The 18568-nt window shown below is 46.0% G+C and overlaps 1 long non-coding RNA gene across 1 annotated transcript; it reads right to left on the reverse strand.

Moving 5' to 3' along the window:
* Positions 1-3088: 3088 nt before the first annotated feature.
* On the reverse strand, positions 3089-9116 carry LOC309974315. Its single transcript, XR_014326878.1, has 4 exons — positions 9012-9116; positions 5924-5974; positions 4361-4537; positions 3089-3112 (listed from the first exon to the last, which is right to left on the reverse strand). It is a non-coding gene; the product is annotated as an uncharacterized lncRNA (long non-coding RNA).
* Positions 9117-18568: the final 9452 nt, after the last annotated feature.

Below are 18568 nucleotides of genomic sequence, written 5' to 3' on the forward strand. Positions count from 1 at the left end.
GGGTGAGGCAGGCACACTGAAGGTGGAGGGGCTCATCCCAAGCTGAGCGAGCTTGAACCAGAAAGCAGAAGCAAAACTGGAAACTGGAAGCCATGCTTCCTTCAGGAACCATTTCTCCCTCACATTTGCCTCCATTTCTGAGATGACCCTCTCCCTCTCCCCCATCCCCCACCTCCAATGCCGGTTGTAAAAAGCGAGAGAAACGTACCTCCTCATCCAACCAAGAGAGGTGTAGGATGAAGGTCTACCTTTCAGTATTTTGTGACTATTTCAATTTATTTTCAGTAGTTAAAAATTGGGAGTTACGTGGAGGAAACTTAAATGCATATTTCCAAAGTGAAAGAGGCCTGTCTGAACAGGCTACATACTGTACAGTTCCAAAGATATGAACATTCTGGAAAAGAATAGAGACAGTGAAAAGATCAGTGGTGGCCAGGGGTTGCTGAGAGGGTAAGTGAAGAGGGATGAATAGGTGGAGCACAGAAAAGTTTTAGGGCAACGAAATGACTCTGGTTCATACTGTGTTGGCAGATACATGCCATTATACATTTGTCTAAATCCATAGAACGTACAACGCAAAGAATGAATGTAAACTATGGCCTTTAGTTAGTAATGATGTATCAACATTGGTTCATCAATTGTAACCGATGTACCACACTAAGGCAAGATGCTAATAATAGGAGAAACTGGAATGGGGCTGGGGGAGGGAGTATATGGGAACTCCCTGTACTTTCCATGCATTTTTTCTGTAACCTAAAGCTTCTCTAAAAAATAGTCTATTAATTTTTTTTTTTAAAGTCAGGTGAGTTCATGGGAAAATCTGGATTTCTGGCTTCAATGGAAAAATCTGGTCTGTGAACACAGAGCCGGCTGCATTCCTCGGTCTGCCAGAGTCTAGCAACAATCAATCCCGTGGAGGAAGCACAGCTTTTCCTCTGGGGTTCCCTCTATTAGGACACCCCAATTTTGTCAAAGCCAAAACAAGCCAGTGTCACTCTTTTATGTTGTCCATCTGGACTTTGGGGTCATTGGAGTTTGGGATGCCAAGACTAAGACCAGTAATTTAGTGCAATAGGTTTCAAACTGGCTTCCTCAGAGACCTTCCTGCCTCCAGGGGTACTGGGTTCGGGGAGGAGAGGGGGAAGTGTGCGGGCTCTGGCCCCCTCACTGCTGCTTCTCCTTTATCTGCTGGACCTGTTGGACTTACCGTATAGGATGTACTCCAAAAAAGTGGTCTGTGGCTAAACATACGTGCAAACACTGGGCTAACCCGATGCCTAGGGTTTTGAGGCTCCAAATGGCAGTGTCCGGCGGAAGGTGACTGCTCAGGGGGGAGGGGGTGTTACGTCTCTTGTCTCTCTTAAGTTCCCTCTGTCAGACCCCTCAATTTCCATTTATGTCTCGTCACTAACAGTTCATCATGGTGTCACCCATTTCTGATGTGACTGGTTTTGAGGGCTGTTTCCTGCTGATGGAACATCCCTTCCCGTCTGTGCAGGACTGCCTCGTTTCCTGCACCAGCTTCGTCCTCCTGCCACACCGCTCCTCCCAGACCCTCTCAATTCAGGGTTAAGGCCCAGAGATTTTATTAAAAGAAAATGAAAGCATGTAGGCCTGATAAACATTAGGTCTGTGAGATGCACTAGGAAAATGAGACCTCTGCACGAAAACGAACTTTCAGTGTGCTCGCTCTTGGGAAGTCCCTGGCGGTCCAGCGGTTACGACATGGTACTTTTACTGCAGGGGGTCCGGGTTCGATTCCCTGGTCAGGGAACTAAGATCCCACAAGCCACGGTGCAGCCAAATAAAACAAAACAAAACCAAACAAAACCAAGCGCTTGCTCTTGTTACAGAGTGTGGGGAAGGCAGATGGAGTCCCACAGCACCTTCCTGCTCCAGGAGGCCCTTCGGGGACTCTGCTGTAAGCGGCTCTTGGGGTCCAGGCTCCAGGTTCAGAGCCTCTGGCCTGCCAGGTGCACCGTCTGTGTCCCCTTTGAGCTGCTCACGTATCACACTGCTCCCTCCGCTTCAGGCTGCTCTTATATACCCTCGTGACTTGTCTTTACTTTTCGGAAAGAAGTTTTCATGAACTTGCTGCCTCTCCAGTGTGTCTGTCTCCTACACGTGTCCTGTATCATACTGCTCACTTCCTTCTCATAGGTTGACCATATATGTATCACTCAGTCATAGCATCCCCAAAACTTTTTCTTTTTGGCCACGCTGCCGGGTTTGCAGGATCTTATCTCCCCGACCAGGGATCGAACCCGGGCCCCGGCCCTGGAAGCTCAGAGTCCTAACCACTGGACCGCCAGGGAAGTCCGACCAGAAATGTTTATAAAGTAACTGTTATGCGCCAGACGCTTGGAAGAAGCTGGTCTTTGTCCTCAGGAAGCTCATCCTCTTGATGGAGAAGACAATCATGTGAAAAAATAACTGCTGTAGGAGTCCCACACTTACCGCGTAGTAAGCACAGGAAAGAGAGGGGCGGGTGTGGGGCGAGCAGAGCGCAGGAGAGAGCAGCTAAACCCACCCCCAGAACTAGGGCAACAGCTCAGAGGTGAAACCTGAGCCAGTCTCGAAGAGCAAGTGGGTACTTGACCGGAGGGGCGGGGCATCGCCCACAGAGGGCATGCCTGGGCAAAGGTGTAAAGAACATCACCATGTTTCAGGAAAGGCTGGTGCCTCTGGGGGCCAGCATGCAGCGACTGCCTGGGCAGAGAGACGTTTTGCATCCGAGGAAGAGCTGAGCTGGGGCAGCTGCTTAGTCCGAGGGCATTAGGGATGGTGGGAGGGAAGCCGAAACTTAATCCCCTTATCAGATCAGCACAGCCCGGTCCTGCCTCTGCTCTGTCCTTCTCACCGTGTCAGCGGCTTGCCACAGGGGCGGTGAGCCACACCTGCCACTTGTCCTGTGCTGGAGCGAGCTGGGAGAAGTAAAGTCACGTGGGTACGAGTGTGTGCTTGTCACCTGTTCCTCCTCTATGATTAATTAGGGTCAGCTGTCCAATTTGTGCTTCTTCATATATCAACTTCATCGTCATCTTCCAATGTCCGGACTGGAAAACAGGAGTTTTTATCTGGGTCCATGGCTTTGGGGGAATGTATCAACATCCTGAAATTATGTACAAGATTGTGTTAGCATGGGCATTTTTCCCAGGGAAAGGCTCCCAAGCTTTTATCAGAGCGTTAAACGAGACCCTTTTTTCTGAGGCCCTTTTCATTGGAGGAAAAGGCAAACAAAACCTCCCAAGAGCCATGGATGCTTTTTCCCAAGAACATAAGTACAGGAGGAGCAGCGTTGAGATCAGCACTGAAGTTGGACAGTGGGCGTAGCTGATCCTAAGTCCAATCAAATAAATACGTACTTCAAAAACCACTTTGCTTACTAAAATTCAAAATAAAACGTGATCTTTGACAATGCTGGACTATCTAGTGTAACCATTATAATAGCAGTTCTAATTGGCCTTTTCGTATGTATTTGTGTGTGTTTTCATATTTTATTACCTTTTTACTTATTAAGGGATTTCCTCTCATACCTAATCTGCAAATGAAACACTGAGGGAGCAGAGCAATCTGAGGGCGTGGGGTTTTGTTTGTTCGTTTGCTATAAAATAAGATCAATAAATCCCTCATGAGGGCTGTGATAGAGATTAAGTGCATACAACCATGACATGTCATGCCATTACTGGTAAAGTAAAGCTGACCTCATGAACCCAAGAGGGTGAAACATGATTTTCACTGGTTCCAGGGTTGCACGAAATAGGAGTCAGAATTTTTAAAAAGTAAAAATAGCGACAACAACAAAAATGTCAAATGATATTGAATGCCGACTGTAAGTCCATCCCTGATTTATGCACTTTATAACCAACTCAGGAGGCAAGGCATCGCATCCAAGGAGGTGGGCAGAGACAGATAAGGCCCAGCCTCCAGTTTTAGTCGGAAACCGAGAGACTCAGGCAGCTGAGAAGCAGACTGAGAAGCAGGGACCAGGGCTCAGCTGACCCCAGATGTTAGAACTGACATTCATTAACAGCGTCATGAGGGTGAGAGTGAAGACCATGGCCACAGAACCCCAGTTATTAGAATGGGAACATGGTAGGTAGGGAGAGAAGAACGGATGCGGGTTGAGAATTTAAAATGATCACACCCCGGCCACCTACTGCAGGTGGCCTTGCTGGTATGTTCTTTCCAGCACTGGGTCCATTTTCATGAATTATACACTGACGCTCATGACCACTATCCATGTGCAAAGGCAGACATATTCACACATCAGAAGGTTTGGGGATCACAAACAAACATTTCAGGGCAGGACATGGGGGCCCTGCCTGCTGTATGAGAGTTCAGTTTCAACAGTCGATACCTTTGTTTTACAAACTTTGCTGCAAGTGGACTCGAGTGACTATTTGAGAGTGATGGCTTTTCCACTGCTCCATAGAGCTGGATTGGCCTGGGCTGGCCTCCAGGTCCCCTGAAACCCTCCAACACCAGCAGTTCTGCCCACATTGACCTCTATACTGAGGCTCCCTGTATGATATCACTTGGGAAAAAAAAAAAAAAAAAGGTTTTGCTGTTAGAACAACTTTTTTTTTAAATTTGAAAACATAGTTCTAGGGCTTCCCTGGTGGCACAGTGGTTAAGAATCCGCCTGCCAATGCAGGGGACACGGGTTTGAGCCCTGGTCCAGGAAGATCCCACATGCCGTGGAGCAACTAAGCCCATGCGCCACAACTACTGAGCCTGCGCTCTAGAGCCCACGAGCCACAACTACTGAAGCCTGCGCGCCTAGAGCCCGTGCTCTGCAACAAGAGAAGCCGCCGCAATGAGAAGCCTGCGGACCGCAACGAAGAGTAGCCCCCGCTCGCCGCAACTAGAGAAAACCCACGCTCAGCAATGAAGACCCAATGCAGCCAAAAATAAATAAATAAATTAATTAATTAAAAAAAAACCCACCTTTTAAAAATATATAAGTAAGTAAATAAATAAAATAAAAACACAGTTCTATTGATCTTTCCATAATATTATTCTGTGAAGATCAGTGGAACGGGGCACTGAAAGCAATGACACTCATAGTGAGCCGGTCAAAAGCAGCGGCTTGTTAAGCCCAATAGGGACAACTCTTCAGACTTAAGCCAGGGCTCTGTGTGTTCAGTCTTCGGGGATCAACAAAGTTAAACAGATACAAAATGCTGGGGCGCGGGAGGTGTCAAAGTCTGTGTCTACAAAGTAATGAGTCCTTAAGGAACAGCTCCCTTTCTGACACGTGGTTTTTAGTGCTCATCGTCTAGGTTCTTTACGCACATGCAAGTTGGGGCTGCCCAGCTGCGGCAGGCGTGGAGGTGGGGTAAATCTGAGCAGGATAGTGAGGGGCTGAGGCGGATTAATTCATTTTAGTTTCCAGTCAGAATGGGTCTGGGGTCGGACATGCGTACCGAGGGTGATGGGTGGTGGATACAGGAGGGGTCTGACACTGCTGTAGCCAGAGCCCCCATCTCTCAACTCCTAGGCTAGTAATTGCCTACAAGAGCAGTGAGTTTCCTGCCTGCTTACTTTGTATGTATTTATTTTATTATTTTATTATTTTTTTTTGGTCACGCCACATGGCATGTGGAATCTTAGTTCCCCAACCAGGGATCGAACCCGCACCCGCTGCATTGGAAGTGCCGAGTCTTAACCTGGACGGGACCGCCAGGGAAGTCCCCAGCCTGCTTACTTGGTATCCCACCAATTATTCAAGCAAAGAATGCAGCTCCCTCAAGATAAAAGAGCAAAACAAAACAACACAACACACACACACACAACCATTTTTGGGCAAGGAAATCGCTCTGCATTGTGTTGCTGTTCAGGTCTCTTGGTAGAACTGTTATGGTAAACACCTGGCGCCCCACTTCATTGATTCCCATGACAGACCGAGGCCGAGCCCCACCTTGTCATGATCTTCGTTCCTCCAGCCTAGTGTTGCTTGCATCTCAGTTTCCTATCAACACAGAGAACTAAATAATTTCATGAGCATCAACAAAGAAAACAAACAGGTAGGACTCAAATTTCCCTAAATGACTCCATCCAGCCTTCCTCCCCAAGGTCCCCCACGCTGTTGAAATCAGGCAGCTCTAAATCCAAATGCTGAGCTGTCATCCTCAAAAGCTGTTTGGCCTTAGGCAAGCCCAAACCTTCTGAGTTTCTGTCTCCTTATCTATAAAATGAGATTAATAATGGTTATCTTGGGAGGAGCTGGTGAGGATTAGCTGTTAATTTGATCATTAATCCATTCATGCAATCCAAATATTTGAACACCAGCTCTGAGCTGGAGATGAAGTGCTGAGCAAAACCAGACATTGTCCCTTCTTCTCAGGGAATTTAGACTCTAAAAGGGGAAGCTGTCCTGCCCACAGATGATGCCAATAAATAGTGTCCACTTTCAAGCTGGAATAATTGCCAAGAGGAAAGTAGCACAGTTTCCAGGTGAGGGAGTGTAAGAGGGCTCACTCAGGTGTGGAGGGTGAAGGCGGCAAGGGTGCAGAGCAAGAAGTCTTCCCTCAGGGGGCTTCCCTGGTGGCGCAGTGGTTGAGAGTCCACCTGCCGATGCAGGGGACACGGGTTCGTGCCCCGGTCTGGGAAGATCCCACATGCCGCGGAGCGGCTGGGCTCGTGAGCCATGGCCGCTGAGCCTGCGCATCCGGAGCCTGTGCTCCGCAACGGGAGAGGCCACAGCAGTGAGAGGCCCGCGTACCGCAAAAAAAAAAAAGTCTTCCCTCAGGAAGACACCAGAGCTGATCAATGGGAAGGGTTACAGGTAATTAGGCAGAAGCAAGGGAACTGCTTTCCAGGCAGAGGGAACAGCATGTGCAAAGTCCCCAGGATGGGGACAGCAAGACATTGGTTGAGGAATTCCCAGAAGCCAGTGTGGCAAGAGAGCAGAGCGATGGAGAGAGTGGTAGAGCCAGGCACAGGGCCTGCACTCAAAAGCAAGCTTCACAAGTCCTTCCAGGGTCAGAAAGAGAAAACCAAATATCGTATATTAACGCATAGATGTCGAACCTAGAAAAATGGTACAGATGAACCAGTTTGCAGGGCAGAAATAGAGACTCAGATGTAGAGAACAAATGTAGGGACACCAAGGGGGGAAAGTGGCAGCAGGGGGGTGGTGGTGGGATGAATTGGGAGATTGGGATTGACATATATACACTGATGTGTATAAAATGGATAACTAATAAGAACCTGCTGTATAAAAAAATAAACAAAATAAAATTCAAAAAAAACCAAAACAAAACAAAGAAGTCCTTGCAGGAAAAAAGTCAACAGGCACAGCTGAGCCTGCTAAGAGTCACCGAAATCAAAAACACCTTCAGGGGGGCTTCCCTGGTGGTGCAGTGGTTGAGAGTCCGCCTGCCAATGCAGGGGACGCGGGTTTGTGCCCTGGTCCGGGAGGATCCCGCATGCCGCGGAGCGGCTGGGCCCGTGAGCCATGGCCGCTGGGTCTGCGCGTCCGGAGCCTGTGCTCCGCGACGGGAGAGGCCACGGCGGTGAGAGGCCCGCGTACCGCAAAAAAAAGCAAAAAAAAAAAACACCTTCAGGAGATACAGGGTGGGTATGACTCCAGGGGACAGTTCCCAGTGAGCTTGAGGGAGATAGAGCTGAAGCCACTCTCCTTCCCTTCCTTTTATATTGTGAAGTCCATTGGGGGCCATCCTGAACGGCCTCAAGATGGACAACTCCAAAGACCCTGGCCGGGTTTGCAACCTGTAAATATCTATCAAGAATATTCTTGTTACCCGAAAACTGGGTTCGCCTCTTGGTGGGTGTCGAGCCAAAAGACACAACACAACACAAGCCAAAGAGTAGGAGAAGGAAGGATTTATTACTTGCAGCAAGTGAGGACAATATCGGGGGAACTTTCCCAAAGCACTGTCTCTCCAAACAGCTGTATTGGGGAAGTTTTAAGCTTCAGGCATGTTCATGTACATGCATGTTCATGTACATGCATGTCATGAAGGAGCTTGGGCTGTCAACAGAGTCAGAGCTTTAGTTGACTAAACTCAGGAGGGTCAGAAAAGGTCAACATCATCACCTCTTAGGTTCCAGTTGATCTGGGGTTGGGCGCTTCAGGCTAATCTTTACCATACCACTGAAACAGATTGGGAGTCTTCACAACTAATACATTATCTTTTTTTTTTTTTGCATTACGCGGGCCTCTCGGACGCGCGCAGGCTCAGCGGCCATGGCTCACGGGCCCAGCCGCTCCGCGGCATGTGGGATCTTCCCGGACCGGGGCACGAACCCGTGTCCCCTGCATCGGCAGGCAGACTCTCAACCACTGCGCCACCAGGGAAGCCCCCCCACCTCCCCGCCCCGGATACATTATCTTTGCTGTTGTTACTTCTCTTGCCTGGTAACAGTTTGTTCCTGCATTCTTTTGTTCCCTTAAGATCATGAATTACTGAGACCTGTTCCAGGGCAAGCACTGTGGCCAGGCTTAGATCACAAAATGGCTTAGGTGAAAAATGGCTTCTCTTCTGTCAAGAAAGCCATGCCTGCTTCCAAAAAAAAAAAAAGGTTATCAAGTATGTACAGACTGGGAGTCAAAAGTGTGTGTAGGTGTGTGCATGTTAGGGTAGCATGGGGGTAAGGAATGGAGATGAAAATTCTAGGTAGCTGTAATCAGACAAAGAAGAACCAGGATTTGGAATTGGGAGATCTGAGTCTGCCACTGGTTAGCTACATAACCTTGTGCAGGTCACAGCACTGTCAGAGCCTCGGTCTCTTCATCTATAAAATGAGGATAAGAGCAATCCCAACCTGGGGTGTTGTGAGGGTCAGAGTTATGCATTCCTCATCTTCTGGGTACTAAAGACCACACCCTACGATGAGGTTCAGAGATCGAGAGAACAGCCTCTGCCTTAGAGGAGCTCACAGTCTAGGTCCTAGACTCTATGAAAGAAACAAGGAAATAGATAATTCCAAACAATGCGATGGGCACGGAGCAAAAGGAAAACGCAGGCATTGTGGCACTGTACCTGGAGGCTGCACGCGTAGCACAGGCTGCTGACTCCGTCCTTGTCCAGCTGTTCCAGCCTGAGCTCCCTGCCTGTTCTTGCCTGGAAGCTCTCTGCACACTAGAGCCTGTGGGCAGCAAGTGAGGAAGGATCACCACCAGCAGCTCTCAACCTGTGCATGGCAGCTCTGCATTAACACCAAACCCTGTGCCCTGAGTGGACTGACTGCGAGGTGAGTGTCCCCCAATTTCTCAGAACTTCCCCGAGCAGGACCAAGGCCAGTTGCCCCCATGATGACTTGCTTTTCATGCCCCCTCTTAGTGACTCCTTCCCTGCCTCATTTCATTTTCTCAATCTTTTAACAATTCTTTCTGGGGTCATTACCTAGTAATCTCCTAGCACTCAAATCCTTGTCTGGGGGCCTGTTTCCCTGGAAACCCACTGGAAGGGGGGTGAGACAGAGTCTCTGGAATGAAGGCTCTGACCTGAGCTCGCTGGGCTCTGAAGGTAAATACGGTTGACCACCCCTAACCCCCGGGGCACGGGTAAGGCATCCAAATTAGCATCACTATTAAAAGAAGAAATTGACCAAAGCCAGGTCGTTGAACCAAGGCATGTCCATGAACAATGTGTTACGGGTCCAATGACAGGAAGTGAGTCTACGCCAAGAAATTAAACAAAACAAACCTTTATACAGATAGTTTGAGAAGCCCAAGCTTAGAATGCCCCATTCCCTTCTTAGCCATGTCTTTTTGTTTGTTTCTTGTGTCCACAAGCTAAACAACGGTACTTTGTCCCAAGTCTTTCCCAGGATAGGTCAATGCAGAGAAAAAATAAAGCACAAGGGCGCCTTGCATGGAATTTAGCTTCAGGCCTCCGGAACCATGGGATGCTCTGGCCTTAGGAAGGACGGTCTCCGGCCCCCAGCTTTCCAAGGGCTCCAGCTCACGTGCTACCCCTCGGGAGGGCTGGGAGCCGCATCAGCACAGCCTGTTAATCACCCCTTGGCAGAGCCAAGCAAGCAGCTCTGGGAAGCCAATTAGTGGAACAATGTCTGGAAGACTGAGAACCAAATAACATCAGAGGCAAGGGTTGATGGCACTTTATCTACCAGAGCCAACCTGTTAGCATGGCTTTGAAGATGTTTCTGAGAACAGGGTGGAAAATTATTAACCTCGAATTGCAACCTTTCTCCACCCTCTCCAACTACAGTATCCAACGCAGCCGGGGCCTTACACACAGTAGGTGCTCTGGAAAGTTTATAAATACGTAAGAGAAAAATATGTTACGTTTCTATTTTTTTTCTTTTGATTTCCATCTTAGTTGAAGACCTTCTCTCCGATACAAAGAAGCAAATTTCAGATATGTAGTTGGATGAGTGGGTCAGCACCTTATTTCATTCAAGTTGCAGCCCAGTTTTTTTTTTTTTTTGACGAATTAAAAACAACTGTACTGTCTTACAAATCAAGTCTTCACAAGAACAGAAATGTGACTCTAGAAACAATTTAGAGCCCACCTATCCCTTTACCAATCCCAAATTCTCCCCCATCGTCTCAAAAGGCTTGCAGATATTGTAAAAGGCCTGGGCTTAGGGAACAAAAGTCCTTCTTGGTGGGAGGCTTCTCCATCTATATTGACTCCTTCCCGTCAGAATTCAAACCAATTCTTGCTCCCCCCACAGTCCCTCACTGTCCTCCTCCTCCTGTCTCTCCCCACCCTGCACAAAGTTCTTTTTTTTTAAATTTTTTTAAAAGATTTAATTTTATTTATTTTTGGCTGCATTGGGTCTTTGTTGCTGCACACGGGCTTTCTCTAGTTGCAGCGAGTGGGGGCTACTCTTTGTGTTGCAGTGCACGGGCTATTCTCATTGCGGTGGCTTCTCTTGTTGTGGCGCACGGGCTTAGTTGCTCCGCTGCATGTGGGATCTTCCTGGACCGGGGCTCAAACCCATGTCCCCTGCATCGGCAGGCGGATTCTTATCCACTGCGCCACCAGGGAAGCCCCAGACAAAGTTCTTGAAAGAATGATGCTCCATCCTTACTCCGTACTGTATTTACCCGTCAAATCACCTCGCTCTGGCTCCTGCCCCAATACTCCTCTGAAAGTGCTCTGGCCAAGATCTCTGACAACCTCGTCAGCCTTAGGTTGAGTAAAGCCCTTCTCAGGTCTGCACCGTACCTGCCTCTCCGCCGTGTTAGTCCTTCTGATCCTCCCTTTTTCTCTCCTCTCTTCCTTGGCTCTCGTGGCATCACACCCTCCCCATTGCCTTCCTGCCCCTGCACGGCTCCACTTCAGTTGGCTTTGCCAGCCTGCTCTTTTCTGGCTGTTTCTTAAATGTAAGTGTAGATGTTTTCCAGGATTCTTTCCCACATCTTCTGTTCTCACCATTCACAATCTTTCTGGCAATGGAGACATCCACTGCAGATTCATTACCATCCATATGCAGGTGCCTCCTAAAGCCATATTCAGTCTGGACCTCTCTTCTTAGCTCTGGACCCAGAAGCTTCCAGATCTAGACTGGTAGGGAGGTACGTGGGTCTAGACCTCAGAGCCTGCTTTTCCTCCTTGGCCTCGGTAGGATAGTGAAGATAATAGAACCCACTTATCTACTTCTTTCTACTCACCAAGCACCTGGGGAGCTATATCTCCACGAGGCCCTGCCAAAATTTACACTTCCCTTCCCTTCTGAGCAAAGGACACTGATTTTTTTACTGCAATGCCACAGAAAATGCAGGCTCTCAAGAGAAAATGACAGGGATGGCCAAATGGGTTTCTCACTCCTGCACACACTTTGCATTGCATGTAGTTATTGCAAAACATATTACCACACATTTAGAGACTTAAAGCTGTACACATCTATTATCTCACACTTTCTGTGGAAGTCTGGACACGGGTTAACTGGGTTCTCTGGTCAGGGTCTCACCAGACTAGCATCAAGGTGTCATCTGGGCTGGGGTCCCACCTGAGGTTCGGGGTCTTACACTAAGCTCACTGGTTGTTGACAGGAGTCATCCCCTTGTGATTGTGTGATTGAGACCCCCATTTTCTTGCTGGCTGTTGGCTGGGGCCCACTCTCAGCTCCTTGTCATGTTGCTCCCTCTCTAGGCCGGCTCATGTGGCAGACTAATTCTTCAGAGCCAGCAGGAGAATCTTTTGTACTTTAAATCTCTTCCTTATGAAGTGCCAGGTCCCTTTAAAGGGTTCACCTGATTTGGTCAGACTCACTCAGGATAAACTTCCTTTGGAGTAACTCAAAGACAGCTGGTTTGGGACCTTCATTGTATCCACCAAACCTCTTTCTCATTTTACCTAATAGCCAAAATGAAACCCATCCTATTCACACTCCAGGGAAGGGGACTCTGCAAGGATATATCCCAGGGGTCAAGAGTCTTGAGCCACTTTGGGATTCTGCCTAGCACATCTCCCTATTTTAATTACTCCATGACGTGCAATACCAAGTCATGTCCGGGTGTCACCTGCATTGCTCTTGTACTGTGCTGCGAGGGGTTGTGCAATGTGCCAAGCTTGCCTGGCTATGGAGATGGATGAAGAAAGATTCTGCCCTGAGTCTACAGCTGAGCAAATATTCCAGCAAGGAGAGGGTCGAGGTAAGTGTGAAAGATGGCTTTGAACCTATTACTGTCTCAGGACAGAAATGGCAAAAATGGGGGCTGATGATAACATGAAATCACAACTTTTTTGCCTAATTTGGATAGTAAAAGTGCCAAGTACTCCCAATTTTTATAGAAAAATTCACCATAGGCAAACGTGATTTCTAGGCAAAGGAGATTTTATCAGGGGATAAAAATCTTTCTGCCTTGCAGGTTTGAGGATCTGAAGTAATTCCACTGAAGTCCACAAGGGTTATCAATAAGAGCATTGTCTTATTTAATCATCAAAAAGTTCTGTTGAATTATATAGAAAATGGATATACAACAAGGTCCTACTGTATAGCACAGGGACATATATTCAATATTCGGTGATGAAACATAATGGAAAAGAATATTAAAAAAATAATATATGTATGTATTATATATATATATATATAAATCACTTTGCTGTGCAACAGAAATTAACACAACATTGTAAATCAACTACATTTCAATTTAAAAAAAAGTCCCGGGGCTTCCCTGGTGGCACAGTGGTTGAGAGTCTGCCTGCCGATGCAGGGGATGCGGGTTCGTGCCCCGGTCCGGGAAGATCCCACATGCCGCGGAGCAGCTGGGCCCGTGAGCCATGGCCGCTGAGCCTGCGCGTCTGGAGCCTGTGCTCCGCAACGGGAGAGGCCACAACAGTGAGAGGCCCGCGTACTGCAAAAAAACACACAAAAAAACAAAAAAAAAAAAAACAAAACAAACAAAAAAAACGTCCTGTGAGATGTTACTATTCCCTTTTTATAAATAAGGAAACCAAAGCTCAGAGAGGTTAAGTAACTTGCTCAAAATCACAGAGCTATTAAGTATAGAAAGATAGGATTGATGGCAGGTCTGTATGGTTCCAAAGCCCTTGCCAGTTACCATTCGTGAGGTATTATCCCTCGTTCTTACCTCAGTCCCTGTGCATGTGCTCTTCTGGATCCCTTGTGTCCAATACTTCACAGGGATGCCCCTTCCATGTTGCTTTGGCCCAAACTGTAGAAATTCTTTCTTAATTTGAAATCTACCATTCTATGAAATTTCTCTGAATTCTACCCTTTGCAGCACGTGGGAAAAGCAACCAACCAACCAATGAAAAGAACTTCCTCCTTCTGATAGCCATCCAACTATTTAAAGACGGCTCCCAGGTTCCCTCTAAGGTGAACTATTCTCAGGTCTTCTCACATGGCTTGATTTCCAGATCACCCATAATCCCACTTGTCCTCTGCTCATTTCTTGGCTTATCATTTCCCTCTCAAAATGAGACACTCCAGATTGAAGAGTATTTCTGCTCTAACGAGTCTAGAACACTGTGAGAACATCACCCACTTGATGTGGACACTATGCTTGTATTAATACAGCCTATAATCACGTTAGCTTTGCATGTGGCCACATCACATTGTTGGCTCAAATGCAGACTGCACTTGGCTAAGACTTTGGGTCTTTTCCAACTACACTGATGTCAAGTCAGATTGTCTCAATGCTGACCTTGTGTTGCTGAACTTTTTCTAACCTACTGTTTTTCAACAGTTTCAGTCCTCTTTTGGAACATGTTTAAATCCTTCTACGTGTGAGTCTGCAGTGCAAGGTATAAACTCTTCGTCCAGTTCTGGGTCACATGTACAGTTGCTAAGTACGTTTTCTTCCTCTTAATCCAGATATTTATCAAGTGCTATATGGGCAGGCTGAAGCATTGAGTTCTTTGAGGTTGGCAAGACAATTTTAGTAACCTGACAGCTTTTAAAAAACATTAACTGCTTAATGGAACCAGCACCCATGCCTTGTGAACACTGAGATGTGGTATGTCTGTGACATTCTCTTTATCCATGAACCTAGTAACTCTCTTAAAAATGGAAATAAGACTAATGAGAAAAAATTTCCCTAGAAAAACCATGCTGATTTTTAATCATTACTAATGATCACAAGCCATCTGCTAACATTCATAGCCTACTGCTTTTAGAGGATTGATGCTATTATAATTTGTTCCTGGAGTACACCTTCTTCACTTTTCTAAAGATCATTAGACTGTTTGGAAACCTTGTTTCAGCATTCTTTCTGAAATTTCATTCATGTAAATAATTGGCTTATATGAATATTTTTCCTAATAGATTTTCTAAAAAATTCAACACTTCTCCAAAACACCAAATCGACAAAGTCCTAACAAGGTTTCCGACTACTATTATTTATAACACACATACATCCAAAAGATAGCTACGTATACCAAGCTTATGAAATACAGTTATGGAACTTAGAATTGTGAAGAACCAAATCAGGTAAATCACAGCCTCCAGGTCAGCAGGGATGGAATCTAGGCCACTCGTTTTACTTCCTATTTTGAGATAATCTTTTCCGCACTCTTTCTGGGGCCCTGGAATTTCGTGTTTTTAATTCCTTTTTTATCATAATGAGGCATCATCATTATATTAAGCTCTGAGTAAACCAAAGGAAATGTAAATTAGTCTGAAGCATTTCTGGTCTCTGGTGCTGGTTGAAAGCCACTTGGGCTTCAGTCTGGATGAAGTCCAGAATTAATGAAAGGTGGATGACAATGATCAAAGCTTATTTCTGATAATGAATATGCCTGGTGTGTTTGGATAAATTTGTCCATTTTACTATAATATCATATTTCATTGCATCTTAAAAATATCTGGGATTTGAGGTAGTTTTTAAAGCATTTTGCAGTTTAAAATACATTATGTACACAAAGCATAAAATGTACATATAGAGCTGAATAAATTATTGTCAAGTGAACACCCATGCAATCACCCCTGGGCCAAGAAACAGACTCTTCTGCACCCCAGGAGTGCCCTCTATATTCTACCGATGACCGTGTTCTTGCTGTGTCCTCACATGACAGAGAGAGAGAGAGAGAGAGAGAGAGAGAGAGAGAGACAGGGAGAGATCTTTGTTCTCTCCTTATAAGGACACTATCCCATTATGAGGACCCCATCCTCACGACCTCATCTAAAAGTAATCACCTCCCAAAGGCCCCATCGTATGGTAGTACTATTTTTAGTTTTTTAAGGCTTTTCTATACTGTTCTCCACAGAGGCTGTATCAATTTACATTCCCACCAACAGTGCAAGAGGGTTCCCTTTTCTCCACACCCTCTCCAGCATTTACGGTTTGCAGATTTTTTGATGATGGCCATTCTGACTGGTGTGAGGTGATACCTCATTGTAGTTTTCATTTGCATTTCTCTAATGAGTAGTGATGTTGAGCAGCTTTTCATGTGCCTCTTGGCCATCTGTATGTCTTCTTTGGTGAAATGTCTATTTAGGTCTTCTGCCTATTTTTTAATGGGGTTGTTTGCCTTTTTGATATTGAGCTGCATGAGCTCATATAGAGTGAACTAAGTCAGAAAGAGAAAAACAAGTATCGTATATTAATGCATATATGTGGAATCTAGAAAAATGGTACAGATGAACCTATTACAGGGCAGGAATAGAAACGCAGACGTAGAGAATGGACATGTGGACACAGAGGGGGAAGGGGAGGGTTGGATGAATTGGGAGATTAGGTTTGACATAAATACACTACTATGTGTAAAATAGATAGTTAGTGGGAACTTGCTGTATAGCACAGGGAGCTCAGCTCGGTGCTCTGTGATGACCTAGCTGGGTGGGAATGAGGCGGGAGGGAGATGCAAGAGGGAGGGGATATATGTATACATATAGCTGATTCACTTCACTGTACAGCAGAAACTAACACAACATTGTAAAGCAATTACATTCCAATAAAAAAAAATTTTTTAAAAAGTAATCACCGGGCTTCCCTGGTGGTGCAGTGGTTGAGAGTCCGCCTGCCGATGCAGGAGACGCGGGTTCGTGCCCCGGTCCGGGAAGATCCCACATGCCGCAGAGCGGCTGGGCCCGTGAGCCATGGCCGCTGAGCCTGCGCGTCTGAAGCCTGTGATCTGCAACGGGAGGGGCCACAGCAGTGAGAGGCCCGCAAAAAAAAAAAAAAGTAATCACCTCTCAAGGGCCCATCTCCAAATACAATCACACTGGGGGTGTGGTTTCAGCCTATGAATTTTGGGAGACACAATTGTGTCCATAGCTCTGAGCAAAGAGGATAAAGATTTATAATGACTATTTGGCCATTTGTCCAGCATTCTGCTCCAGTACAGCACCTATGGTAGCAGGAATATGTTCAAAACAAGGTACCCTGCACATAAAAATCTATGTACATTTTGTACGGGTGGAAGCGAGGGAAATGCAAAATTGAGGAGTGTTGAGAAATGAGGGAGAGAGACAGGCAAAAGCCAGTTTGGGGGTGCGGTGGGGTTCCTGCGTTTACAAAATGTAGGGATTTTATCTCCTGAATGACTGGGAGCATGAAAAAATAGAGTCAGTGATGTAGTCACACGTGGTTGGCTGTTAGCTTTAAGAGCTACAAAAATGTTCATCCTAATGACCCCACTTTGGGGAATTTATCCTAATAAACCAGAAGATCAAGAGAGGTATGTACACAAAGACATTTATCACATTATTTACAATAATAAAAACTGAGAGAAATCCACAAAGGAATACTTAAGTAGTTATTAAGTAAATGTTTGTTGAGTGAACCAGTAAATTCTTGCTAATATAAAGCAACAATTAAAACACTGAAGTCCAGGTTAACAGAATGGAAAAACCCTTGAAGTAGGTCAAATAAACAAAATATAAAATTATAACTACACAATAGTACAACTCTGTAAATACAGTGACAAAAGATGGACAAAACTAGGAATAAATACAGATCAACCTATTTGTTAGGTTGGTGCAATTATGTACCACCGACGTATCATGTCTACAAAAGATACTGCCATTTTACAAATAAAAAGCAACCCATCTTGTGAAAGGTAATCTGGTCAGCTTGACTGCAGTCACAACCTCACAGAGTAGCCTTTGTTCGTAGCCAGCCTGAATAAACACTTGGCTTTCAGTGACACAAGTGAATTGATGAAATACTTGGGGTCAATATAGTGGAAAGAAGGATGTGTTTTATAATGAAGCACAGAACAACGTGGTAACTGGGGGAAGCAGAGTAAAGGAGGAAGAGGATTTGAGCTGTTAAATGAACTACATGCTTCAGGACAAATCATCCACTGTCTCCCATTAGCAGGATGAGAAACAGGGAACCTAACAGTATGATGGCTGAGCAGAACCGTGCTTATCCTCCCTGGAAACAAACACTGGAAAGAAAGAGAACCAGATGCTTGGCACTGGTTAAGACATTACTGGATTGTGCCATTATAGCTCATTGGGTAATGCGTTCCCTCAAGGTAGAGCTGTAGAATTTCAGAGCTAGAAAAGGGGTTAGGTGATTCAGCCAAAGTCACACAGTTGATGTTTAACACTGAAATAGAAACACAGCCTCTCTGCTAATGGGTGGGGTTGTGTTCATGTCTTGCTAGTTGTTTGGCATAAGGTGTCCAGCACTGGAGCTTGCTGGTCGTTGAGTGGAACTGCGTCATAACGTTGAGATGGAGATCTCTGGGAGAGCTCTCGCCGATTGATATTACGTGGGGCTGGGAGGTCTCTGGTGCACCAATGTCCTGAACTCGCCTCTCCCACCTCAGAGGCTCAGGCCTGACACCCGGCCGGAGCACCAAGACACTATTTACAAAAGCCAGGACATGGAAGCAACCTAAGTGTCCATTGACAGAGGACTGGATAAAGAAGATGTGGCACATGTATACAATGGAATATTACTCAGCCATAAAAAGAAACGAAATTGAGTTATTTGTAGTGAGGTGGACAGACCTAGAGTCTGTCATACTGAGTGAAGTAAGTCAGAAAGAGAAAAACAAATATCCTACGCTATACATATATATAGAATCTTAAAAAAAAAAAAAAAAGGTTCTGAAGAAACTAGTGGCAGGACAGGAATAAAGACGTAGACATAGAGAAGGGAGTTGAGGACATGGGGAGGGGGGGTGTGGGTGGGCTGGGACGAGGT

Source organism: Leucopleurus acutus (genome assembly GCF_964270905.1).
Source record: "Leucopleurus acutus genome assembly, chromosome: 17".
Lineage (NCBI taxonomy): Eukaryota > Metazoa > Chordata > Mammalia > Artiodactyla > Delphinidae > Leucopleurus > Leucopleurus acutus.